Source organism: Somniosus microcephalus, chromosome 4 (assembly GCF_052327205.1).
Source record: "Somniosus microcephalus isolate GS21.2 chromosome 4, FLI_Smic_1.0, whole genome shotgun sequence".
Lineage (NCBI taxonomy): Eukaryota > Metazoa > Chordata > Chondrichthyes > Squaliformes > Somniosidae > Somniosus > Somniosus microcephalus.
Genome location: NC_140990.1, coordinates 269722398 through 269734920, shown reverse-complemented (window position 1 = coordinate 269734920; position 12523 = coordinate 269722398). Strand labels below are relative to the sequence as shown.

The 12523-nt window shown below is 44.4% G+C and overlaps 1 long non-coding RNA gene across 1 annotated transcript in view; it reads left to right on the top strand.

The window, feature by feature from the left end:
• LOC147120451 (uncharacterized) overlaps positions 1–11572 on the top strand; it is a 50392-nt gene extending 38820 nt beyond the window's left edge. Inside the window, exons 3-4 of the long non-coding RNA XR_015078194.1 lie at positions 207–395; positions 11242–11572. This is a non-coding gene — a long non-coding RNA (uncharacterized LOC147120451). The remainder of the gene's footprint in view (positions 1–206; positions 396–11241) is intronic.
• Positions 11573–12523: the final 951 nt, after the last annotated feature.

Genomic DNA, 12523 nt, shown 5'->3' with positions numbered 1-12523 from the left:
CTCTAGACCCACAGCAATGTGGTTGACTCTTAACTGCCCTCTGAAATGGCCACTAGCAAGTCACCACCTTCTCAAGGGCAATTAGGGACGGGCCCACATCCCATCAATATAAAAGAAAGTGTGCATCTAATTATAATGCAATCTTTATTTTAGTAAATACCACCATATGGTTTTAAAATGTGTAATTTTATTTTGAATTTTAATAGTACCTGCGTGAATTCAAACAACGATGTAACACCTCTCCAGTTTTCTATCCACGACTCTTACATCTTAAAGCTTATTGTTACATGTTGGCTGGCCAAGTGGGACACGCAAACCATCTTCTTGATCGCGCCTTAGATTTTAGCAAGACACATGGAAATATATTAGAAGAAAACTGGATAAAGATAAGTAGAGTAAGTACTACCTGTTATTGTGATTGCCATTTTGTTTGGTTGTTGGTAAAACAGGTAAACTATTAAAAGAAGGAAATGCAGTTATAAGCATATTAAATAAAGCTAAAACCAAAGTCTAACCATCCCCTTTCTGAGCCCAGTCTGTACACCTTACACACTTCAGTTTGCATACTTTGTGACCTGCAAATATTCATCCATCCAACATAAATTCCCAGCTTACTAATTAAGGCAAGATGATGTTTCACTTTCCAGTATTTTGCTGATCCTGCTGGTCTTTTTGCTGTCTTGGTCCTTTCATTGTTTCCCCTAATGCTAACCAATGTTCTAGGTTAATTTTGCACTTTCACTCAAACCTACTACAGAGTTGACATGCTGTGACAACTGGGCTCCACAATATTGCAAAATATTTTGCAATATTCTTCTGTCACTATGCATGTGGTTGAACCCATGCTGCCGTGTCCACAAGTGTATAGACGCAAGTTCTCATTCCTGCATACACTGAGAGTGTGATGAGGCAATGGAAGGATAGCTTAGGTTCATGTGTCCATCTTCCCTGTTGGTTCTGTAAATAACAACAACAACAACTTGTATTTATATAGAGCCTTTAACATAGTAAAACATCCCAAAGCGCTTCACAGGAGCGTTATCAAACAAAATTTGACACCGAGCCACATAAGGAGATATTAGGGCAGATGACAAAAAGCTTGGTCAAAGAGGTCAAGGAGCGTCTTAAGGAGGAAAGAGAGGTGGCGAGGTTTAGGGAGGGTATTTCAGAGCTTAGGGCCATGGCAGCTGAAGGTACGGCTGCCAATGGTGGAGCGATTAAAATTGGGGATGCTCAAGTGGCCAGAATTGGAGGAGCACAGATATCTCGGAGGATTGTAGGGCTGGAGGAAATTACAGAGAGGGAGGGACAAGGCCATGGAGAAATTTGAAAACAAGAATGAGAATTTTAAAATTGAGGCATTGCTTTACAGAGGTCAGCGAGCATGGGAGCGATGGGTAAATGGGACTTGGTGCGAGTTAGGACACATGTAGCAGAGTTTTGGATGACCTCAAGTTTACAGAGGGTAGAATGTGGATGGCCGGCCAGGAGTGCATTGGAATAGTCAAGTCCAGTGGTAACAAAGGCATGGATGAGGGTTTCCTCAGCAGATGAGCTGAGGCGGGGTGGAGTCGGCAATGTTACGGTGGTAGAACTAGGTGGTCTTAGTGATGGCGCAGATTTTTAAATTCTCATCCTTGTTTTCAAATTTCTCCATTGTCTTGCCCCTCCCTATCTCTGCAATCTCCTCCAGCCTTACAGCCCTCCGATATATCTGTGCTCCTCCAATTCTGGCCTCTTGAGCACCCCTGATTTTCATCATTCCACCATTGGCAGTGTAATGTCCGTGTGTAATTGAGACACGGACTGCAGAAGTTGGTTATAACAGGTGTTTACTGAATGGAGACAAAACTGGAACTACTATACAAAGTTACTGCACAGGCTTATATACAGGGGTGGTCACTACTGGTACTGCAGTATACAGGGGCTGCAGAATATAGTTCCTTCTTCAAGGTACATACACTACAATTCCTCCCCTTTTAGCTAAACAGTACATAACATTCGATTAATAATTAAATAACATATCTACAATTACAGTTGCTATATACATCAGCTGAAGTTAATCAATTATAAATTCAGTCTTTGAGGAGGCTTCCTGATTCTGTCCGGATAATGCCTCTTTAGGGTATCAGGTTCTTCTGGCAAAGTTGATTCGGGATCAACGTCGTTGTTTGGTTCGTCTGCTTCCAATATCACCGATTCTGAGGTAGATGCAATTGGTACTTCGGTTTCATCACCAGGTGTATAGGATCGTGGTGTAGATTTGACGTTTTCCAGTGACTCTAGAATCTGGTCAGCATGGCGTCTTACAATGCTCTCTCCAACGTCCACGGTATACATTAGAGGTCCTTGCCGTGTGCAGATCGTTCCTGGCTGCCATTTCTCTGTGCGGTAGTCCCGGGCCAAAACTGGTTGACCTATCTTGAAACTCCTGGTTGGCCTTTCATTCATATTCTGAAACTGCCTGTTCTCCACATCTCTTCTGATGTTTGGCTTAACCAAATCCAAGCGGCATCGTAGTCTTCGATTGAAGAACATCATGGCTGGAGTTTGGTTGGTAACCGCATGTGTCACATTCCGGTAGGCAAACAAGAAGTTATCCATCTTGTGTTGTAGGGGTATGTCTTCATTACACATTGCCTTGATAGCCTTCTTGAATGTTTGAACGAACCTCTCAGCCAATCCATTGGTGGCTGGATGATATGGGGCGGATGTGTAATGCTTAACACCATTGTTCTTTAAGAACCTCCGGAACACTTCGGACACAAACTGTGGTCCATTGTCGGAGCAAATCTGTTCAGGCAGCCCAGTTCTGGCGAATATGGTTCATAAGACTGTGATAGTTTTTTCTGTGGTGGTTGAGGATATTTTTATTACCTCTGGCCACTTTGAATGTGCATCCACCGCAATTAAAAACATCGAGTCCATAAATGGACCAGCAAAATCAATGTGTACCCTTTGCCATGGAGATGAGGGCCACTCCCATGGATGTAGAGGGGCTTGTGGTGGGGCGTTTTGGACCTTCTGGCATCCTGTACAGCTCTTGGTCATCTCTTCGATTTCTCTATCGATTCCCGGCCACCACACAAACGCTCTCGCTACGTTCTTCATTTTTACCCCTCCCAGATGACCCTCATGAAGCTCATTGAGCACTCTATCCTTCAATTTGGGTGGAATTACTACTCTGGATCCACACATCAAGGTTCCTCGGCACACTGACAGCTGTTTTCTTCTCGGCGAGAATGTTCGCCATGTGCTGGCCATCCCTTCACCGTTAAATCATAGACCCTGGAGAGTGTCGGGTCATTTCGTGTTTCCTTTTCTATGTTTGCATTCGTCACAGGTAGACATTCGACTATGGTCAAGTGGAATATCTCCACAGGATCCACTGCAGGTGCTTCTTCCACCGTCGGCAACTGTAGGCGCGACAATCCATCAGCATTCCCATGCTGTTTAGTTCCTTTGTACTCTATGTCATATTGGTGTGCCCCTAGGAAAAGGGACCACCTCTGTAGCCGTTGTGCTGTCATTATCGGGACGCCCTTCTTAGGGTTGAAAATGGAGACAAGAGGTTGATGATCAGTTAGTAGAGTAAATTTCTGTCCGTGCAGGTAGTGATTGAACTTCTTCACCCCCCCACACCAGGCTGAGGGCCTCTCTGTCAATCTGGGCGTAGTTACGCTCGGCTGAAGTTAACGAGCGTGACGCAAAAGCTATCGGCCTCTCTGAACCATCAAGGAATTTATGTGACAGTACCGCTCCAACGCCGTAGGGAGACGCATCACACGCCAGTCTTATCGGTAGTAATGGGTTGTAGTGAGCCAATACTTCTCTTGAAGTGATCAGGCCTTTACACTTCTGAAAGGCCCGCTTACATTCATCGCTCCATTTCCATGCTACTCCAGTTTGTAGCAGGGCGTTCAGTGGGTGCAGTATTGTGGACAAATTCGGCAAAAACTTATGGTAGTAATTCACCAATCCGAGGAATGACCTCAGTTGCGACACATTTTCAGGCGCTGGAGCCTTAACTACCGCTTCAATTTTGTCAGGGGACTTATGTAACCCCTCTTCATCAATCACGTGGCCACAATACGATATTTGTTTCTTAAAAAACTCGCACTTGGGGCGATTGGCTCGTAGCCCATGTTCTCTTAGTCTAGTGAGCACCTGCTCTAGGTTGGCAAGGTGTTCACTGTCATCTTCACCTGTCACTAGGATGTCATCCAAGTAACACTGAGTCCCCGGAATCCCTTGCAGGACTTGTTCCATCGCTCTTTGCCATATAGCCGGAGCTGATGCTACTCCGAATACCAGTCGATTATACTGGCAAAGACCTTTGTGAGTGTTTATCGTGAGATATTTCCTAGAGGATTCTTCAACCTCCATCTGCAAATATGCTTGCGCTAGGTCAATTTTTGTAAAACGTTTCCCTCCAGATAGTGAGGCGAAAATATCTTCTATCCTCGGAAGAGGATACTGTACTGTGTGAAGGACTGGGTTCACAGTCACCTTGAAGTCCCCACAGATGCGAACCTTCCTCGGCTCCTCAGACTTATTGTTTAACGTTTTCTTCATGACAGGAACGATGGGTGTCGCCCACTCGCTCCAGTCTACCTTAGATAACACGCCTGCATTCTCCAGATTCTCCAGCTCTGCCTCGACGGCTGGGCGAATTGCATACGGTACCGGTCTTGCTTTAAAAAACTTGGGAATTGCATTCTCTTCTATTTTTATCGAGGCGGTTACGCCTTTAAGAGTTCCCAGTCCTTGTTGAAATACCTCTTTAGCGTTAGCTAAGATTTTTGACAATCGTCCAGGTGTGACGTCGTCATCCTTTTTACCAGCCACAGTCAGTGCCTGAATGGAGTGCCAGTCTAAACTTATCCATTCACATCCCAATAACGGTGGTCCACCATCTTGCAGTATGTACAGATACAATTTCTGTATTTCCTTGCCGTTGTATTCGACAGGCACCCTTATTTTCCCTCTGGGGTATACTTTCTGCCCCGTATATGTCTTCAAGACAATGGATGTGTCTTTCAAGGGTATGTGTGAGAATAGCCGCTCATAGTCTCGTCGATTCATGACGGTCAGGGCTGATCCTGTATCCAATTCCATTTTGACTTGGGACCCTGCTATTGTGAGGGTGACCCAAATGGTTCGGTGATCCTCTTTTGTGATTACGTTGTGTAGTTTGAGACAGCTTAGTCTCTTGTTCCCGGATTCACTATCGCTCTTCTGGTCTTCGGAACTACTGTCCGTCATCTTTTGTACTTTCCTGTACTTTTCCTTAGTAGTCTTTTTGTTGTCGTTAGTCTTCTTCCCGGACCTGCAAACTTGTGCAATGTGTCCCATCTTTCCACACTGCCTGCATGTTTTGTCCTTGAACCAGTAGTCCTTCTGGTCATGGGTTGTTCTGCCGCAGCAATAACATTTTTCAAATCCCCGTGTCATTTCATGGGAGCCGTATTCCTGTGGCTTTTGCTGTATTTCCGCAGCTCCCCTTGCTGCTGCTTTGTACGATACTGCCACGCTGAAAGCTTTATCTAGCGTCAGCTCTTTCTCTGAGAGTAACCTCTTCTGGGTTCCTTCACTCAGGAGTCCACAGACAAATTTGTCCCGTAGGGTATCTGCCAGTCCTGCTCCGAACTGGCAGTGCTTTGATAGCTTGCGTAGTTCCGTAAGGTAATCAGCATTGCTCTCATCTTTATGCTGATTTCTCTTGTGGAATTTAAATCTTTCTGCTATCAGCAGCGGTGTAGGATTTAGGTGTTCCTGTAGGATATCAACAATTTCGTTAAAACTCTTCTCCATCGGTTTGACTGGAGTGATCAGGTTCCGCAATAGGCCGTACGTTCTTGCGCCCATTAAGTTTAGTAGTACCGATGCCTTTTTCTCATCGGCTACTTCATTTGCCTTGCAATATACTTCGACTCTTTCCACATACGTGGTCCAGTCTTCTATTTCATTATTGAAGGCAGTGATATTGCCAGTCTTCGGCATCTTGGAGATCTAAGATGGCGCCTCCCGCGCTTTGCCTTCTTCCCCGATTGAACAAAATGGCGCCTCCCGCGCTTTTCCTTCTTCCCCGCTGGATTAAGATGGCGCCTCCCGCGCTTTCTGTCTTTTCCGCTGCTGCCAACGCTGTTGCTGGCGTTTTTATGCCTTGATGGCGATGCCCTATGGTCTTCGCGCGCTTCCCCCCGTGCTGCTGCCAACACCGCTCTCCGCGGTCCTCGTGGCAAACTGCAGCTCCTCGCGGCTTTCTGCGCTTCTAATTTCTTTTTCTTTTATTTTAGTTACTGTTCCCGTCGTCAGAGCAGACCTTATGGGACACTTTCCTCCCTCTTCTCGGGTCTGTACGCTGCCCGGCTTCATAGCACCGGCTGCGCCCTGTGTGCTCCACCCTCTCTCTCTCTCTCCTCTTCCCGACAACGCTGCTCGGCCCTGTTGAAAAGCCACCCGATCGAGCTCTAGCCCGCCGCAGCCCAGGAAGGATCAGTGTACTACCTGCCACCAGCCCGATTAGCTGGAACACCATAGACTGGAGAATCAAGCCCAGCTCTCGACAGCCTCTCCTGCAAATCTTCGAATTCGATGAATCAGAGGGCGGTTGTCCACGGTCGACGCCCGTTTCTTCTGTTTGTTTTTTTTTTCTTTTTGGATTTCTTCCTTCTGGCCTCGACCTCTAATAACTTCGCTTCAGGGATGGATCCCCGTGAGGTGGTGCAGAACTGTAGGTAAGTTCGGATCTGTTCATCGCCAATGTAATGTCCGTGTGTAATTGAGACACGGACTGCAGAAGTTGGTTATAACAGGTGTTTACTGAATGGAGACAAAACTGGAACTACTATACAAAGTTACTGCACAGGCTTATATACAGGGGTGGTCACTACTGGTACTGCAGTATACAGGGGCTGCAGAATATAGTTCCTTCTTCAAGGTACATACACTACAGGCAGCTCATCATGGGGTCAAATATGACACCCAGGTTGCAGTCAGTTTCTGCCTCAGACAGTTGCCTGGGAGAGGGATGGTGTCGGTGGCTAGGGAATGGAGTTTGTGTCAGGGACCAAAGACAATCGCTTCTGTCTTCCCAATATTTAGTTGGAGGAAATTTCTGCTCATCCAATACAGGATGTCGGACAAGCAGTCTAACAATTTAGAGACAATGCAGGGGTTGAGAGAAGTGGTGGTGAGGTAGAGTTGGGGTGTCATCAGCGTACATGTGGAAAATGACGCTGTGTTTTCGGATGATGTCCCCAAGGGGCAGCATGTAGATGAGAAATAGGAGGGGGCCAAGGATAGGTCCTTGGGGGACACCAGAGGTAACAATGCGGGAGCGGGAAGAGAAGCCTTGGAGAAACATTGGAGGAGGATGGTGTGGTTAACTGTGTCAAAGGCTGCAGACAGGTCGAGCAGGATAGTTCACCTTTCTCACAGTCACACAGGATGTCATTTGTGACTTTAGAACCTCCTCTAAAAGACTTTGCTTTCTGCCACACAAACATGATTATTTTGCATATATATGAAGTGGAAAAAGATATTAGCAGAGGTCAAGCATCTTATTAAAGATATTAAGCCAGTAAGTGAGCAATTGCAACTGACTCTGGATTGTGGTTTATTTTTCTGACGATGTAAGTTTTGCTCGAAACTGGTTGTGTGCCTTACATCGGCAACTTGGAATTCAACTTCCTCTTCCTTAACACCTATATAGCAATAAGCATTTCTCCACAATAGGACAGCTGTATTAAAGATATGATACAAGCCCAGATAATAGCATGAATGAAATTGATAGCTTGACAAGAGCTATCAACACTGAGGTTTTTAGTCAGAATTGGTCACAAAACTTAAATGTCGCCTCATGCCAAAACTAAAAAAGTAGTTGAAGTAGCATACTGCATCCTTCAGACAAGCTTCACAGGACTAATTGTCCACATGTTAGTCCAGCTTTACTGCTCTGTTCCAGCTGATGGTCATTGTAGGACTAACTGAAGAAAATCAGTAATATGGATCTGAATAAGTTGCACATGCTGGTAACTATGAAATGAAGTTCTTTCGGCCAATCAATACTCAAAAATTGTGATCTCAAATCAGAAAGAATATACATTGAATATAATATAAAAGCAGTTGGTGTGAAACCATACCAGAAAAGGTATGCTTTGAAAATTAAAACAAACTCTCAGGGCACCCTGTATATTTTAACAATTGAAAAGAATTAACAGCTATTTTCAATTATTAAACATCACACTGACTGTAGATGCACACAATACAAGTGGGAGCCATATTTTCACTACTTGTTTGCATCATTGAGAAGACCAAGCTCCACATATTCATATTCAAATGGATGACAGTGAACAGAAGGTGTAACAGTAATTAGCTTTAACATTAAATCCCTAACCAGTCCAATTGTTAGTTCAATATCCCACTCTCTAAATCAGTAAATAGCAATATGACCGAGGCTGCCTCAATTGTAATGAGATTCCTCAGCTGATATGGAAAACCAGCAACAGCAAAACAACTTGGGCGGACTCTTACCTTCCAGGCCGAGTTCGAGGTGGGATTGCTGGTTTTCGGGTTCCAGTCCCGCCCCCAGCGACGTCTGATGAACTGACGCTATTTTGCCCTGATTGGCCTTGTTAAGTCCGCCCTGCGGGCTTGCCGGCCAATTAAGGGAAAGCCAGTGTCAGATGACGTCAGTTGATGATGCTTCATCTGCCGGTTTTCTTAAAGGCATATGCACCACACTTGTTTGACAGATGATTTGACAGTGTTTGACAGCATTGAGGTGCCAGTAAACACTGACAATCACTGTCCAAAGGTGAGCCCTTGCACCCAGGCTCTCGAATTACTCTCTCCTTAGGATAAAACAGATGGCAGCTGCAGTTGCGATTGCAGAAGCCATCTGTCACTTCTCCCATTGAGGTGAGGCTACACAAACACTTCACAGCTTGTCACCTACAGAAACATCTAACCACATTAAAAATTACTTTCACAACTTTTCCTTACCTCTGATACTAACCTGTGTCCCATTGCATGCTTCACACCATTTCTGCAGCTGTCATCCAAACATCAACATAACAACAGACCCACAGCACGCCTCACTTACTCTGGCGGGGTTCTCCGACGTCGGGAAGCCCACAGCAGCAGTCAAAAAATTGGAAAAAGCCTCTTAACTGCCTGTTAACTACTTGTTAATAGGCAGTTAAGTGGCTATAATCCTCTTCCCGCCATTAGGATTCGGGTCCCTGCGCAAACTGGGGCCCCGACTCCCAGGAAGATTAGTTGGAGGCAGGTTGGAAGCGGGTTTGGGACACGCTCCCATTTTCGGGAATTTTCCCAGCAGTCCTGCCTCCAGACCCGCCTCCTCAGGGCTGGTAAAATCCAGCCCCTTGTATTTATATAGCACCTTTAATGTAGTGAAATGTCCCAAGGCGCTTCCCAGGAGCGTTACCAAACAATATTTGGCACCGAACCACATAAGGAGATATTAGGGCAAATGACCAAAAGCTTGGTCAAAGAGGTAGGTTTTAAGGAGCATCTTAAAAGAGGAGAGAGAGGTAGAGAAATGGAGAGGTTTAGGGGGGGAATTCTGGAGATTAGGGCCTCAGCAGCTAAAGGCATGGCCGCCAATGGTGGAGCGATTAAAATTGGGAATGTGCAAGAGGCCAGAATTGGAGGAGTGCAGATATCTCGGAGGGTTGTAGGGCTGGAGGTGGTTACACAGATAAGGAGGGGCGAGGCCACGGAGAGATTTGAAATCGAGGCATTGCTTAACTGGAAGCAGATAAGTCCCAGATATGGAAGAGACCCCGAAAAAGCTTCATAAGAACTGTAAGGGAATATTTGCCAAGCCAAATCAACATGATGCATTTTTTGGCTGCAAATATCATTATGGTAGCTCTTTTTGCACATTTTCAAACTGTATTTCCTCCACTGGATGTTCCAGAATATATGTGGGATGTATAATGAAACACGACTTGCATTTCTTGAAGATCTCAGAGTTATATTTATGCTACCAACCTCTGACTCATTCTATCCTATTTATTTCTGGGGTATCGCCTGGAAGATGTTTGCTGTGTAATATCTCATGTGCTCTTTAACCTTATTGCAGATGAATGCTGTGTAAGCTACTCATGGCTGTCTTCCAGTCACAGTCCAATAAGTATTTGCCTGTATCTCACTCACACAATATTTGTTTAGTGTATTGGTTGTCATGCATACAATAAGAAATTGATATGCTTGGAAATAAGGTACCTTGTTTTACGTGCTGCTTATTTTACAGTAGGAACACATTCTCAGCTGACCCTTGTCATCATATTCCATTTTTAAAAATTATTATTTGTTCTTGGAATGTGGACTCCTCTGGCAAGGCCAAATTTATTGCCCATCCCTAGCTTCCCTGAGAAGATGGTGGTGGGCCTTCTTCTTGAACTGTAGATGTCCTTGTGGTGTTGGTGCTTCCACAATGGTGTTAGGTAGGGAATTCCAAGATTCTGACCCAGTGACGATGAAGTATGATATGTGACTTGGAGGAGAGCTTGGAGATGAAGGTGTTCCCACACACTGCTGCTCTTGTTCTTCTTGGTGGTAGATGTCACAAAAAGGGAAATAAACATAGTGAGCTGCTGCAGTAGATCGTATAGACTGTACATACTGCAGCCACAGTGTACCAGTGGTAGACGGATGGATGTTGAATCCAGTGGGAGAGGTACAGATCAAACAATCTGCTCTGTCCTGGAAGGTGCTGAGCTTAAGTGCTGTTACACCTGCACCCATCTAGGCTAGTGGTGAATATTCCATCACATTGCTGACTTAAACCTTGTAGATGGTGGAGAGGCTTTGCGGGATCAGAAAGTGAGCCACTTGTCACAGAGTACCCAGCCTCTGCCCTACTCTTGTAGCCACATTGTAGATATGGCTGGCCTTTTTCAGTATCTTATCAATGGTGACCCCCAGGATGTTTAGGGTGGGAGCCTTGGCCTTAGACAGCGGATTCCTTATTTGGCTTTGATTCTCTGATTTAGCCTCATACCCACTTTCTCATAATTGTTTTTTTAAATTATATTTTAATCCTAATATTTCCCCTAGAGTGCTTGCTTAACAATGTCTAGCCACTGATCTGAAGTGGTTGAGGATTCTTCATCATTAACATTGCTTGATATTGCCAGGCACCAAAAAAAAATCAACATTAATAAATGTTATGAAATTCTTACCGATTTGTTTTTACTGTGTTATTAGGATGCATGGTTTATAGGCGAAGGTGAAGATGAGCCTGAAAATTTATGGTTGAAAGCAGCTAAAAGCATGCCAACCTGGGAAGAAGTAGCAGGTGTATCTCCAAGTTCTAGGTATCTTCTACAGGCAATAAGAGACATTAACGATGTTGCCATAGATGAAAGCACATTACCAAACAAGTCAGAGGCTGACTTAGTATGCATTCCGTACTAATCGAACTCAATATTGTGAAGCCTATAGGTAATTACTTGCCACTAATAGTTCAATCAATTGTTACTCTGTGGTGATTCCATTCCAAGTATTTTCATTCCTCCAAATAAAATGTGTGAATAAGTATTTTGTTACTGCTTATATTAATGATGGGGACCTTTTAAAGCAATTATAAATAGGTTTAACTTTAACACTTTTTTCTTTAAATTGATGGCTATTAACTCAATACTTCTACAATCATGATATTTCAGTTATGTATGCTAATTCTTGGGCCTCACACTGCCAGCTTAGAGACTTTTCCAAAACAGTTCCAATGATGTAATTTATGATTACTGTGTAAATAACAATGCTCAAAAAACAGAGATAGAAAAAAGCTGAAGATATTTAAGTTGATTATAATACCAATAGCATTTTTATTTTAAAAGGAGTCCTCGTACTTGATCATTTTTGTTGATAATAGCTTAACATTGACACCAATCACACCCAAATAATTAACCTTTTCCACTTTTGTTAATGGATAACTTTTACCCAAAGAAGTGCAGGATGACAATGAGCCATTTTAGGTGCAAAAGAAAGTGTACTCCCAAGCATGGCCACTCTTAACAGCGGGTCATCTCAGTCTGGAAATAAGTCCAAGACACATGCAAGCAATGCAAAAGAGCTAGGCCATAGAAAAGAGAACTATCCAGTTCCAAAAGATGAGAGTTTTGAAGTCAGCAGTTGTAAATTATAGCCAAGCTTTGCAGCAGGGCTTGGTTATCAAAAATGATCATGAAACCTCATCCTATGCCACAAAGACTGGGAACAAAGGAAGATAAGACTGCATTGACACTTCCTACAAAGAGTTGGTTGGGACTAAACACCTAGGCCTAGAAATTCAGTATAGCCACGTTTGGGGCGCTACAGCCGGGCGTTCGCTAAATTTTGCGCCCGGCTCAACTTAGCGCCACCTTCGCCGATATTCAGTTGCATCGCCCCAAGAGGTTGCTGCTGCGCTAAAGCAGGCGATGCACGACTATCATAAGGCGCTAAGCCGGCGAGCCGGGGCGCTACCACCGAGGGCGGGCGCAGCGCA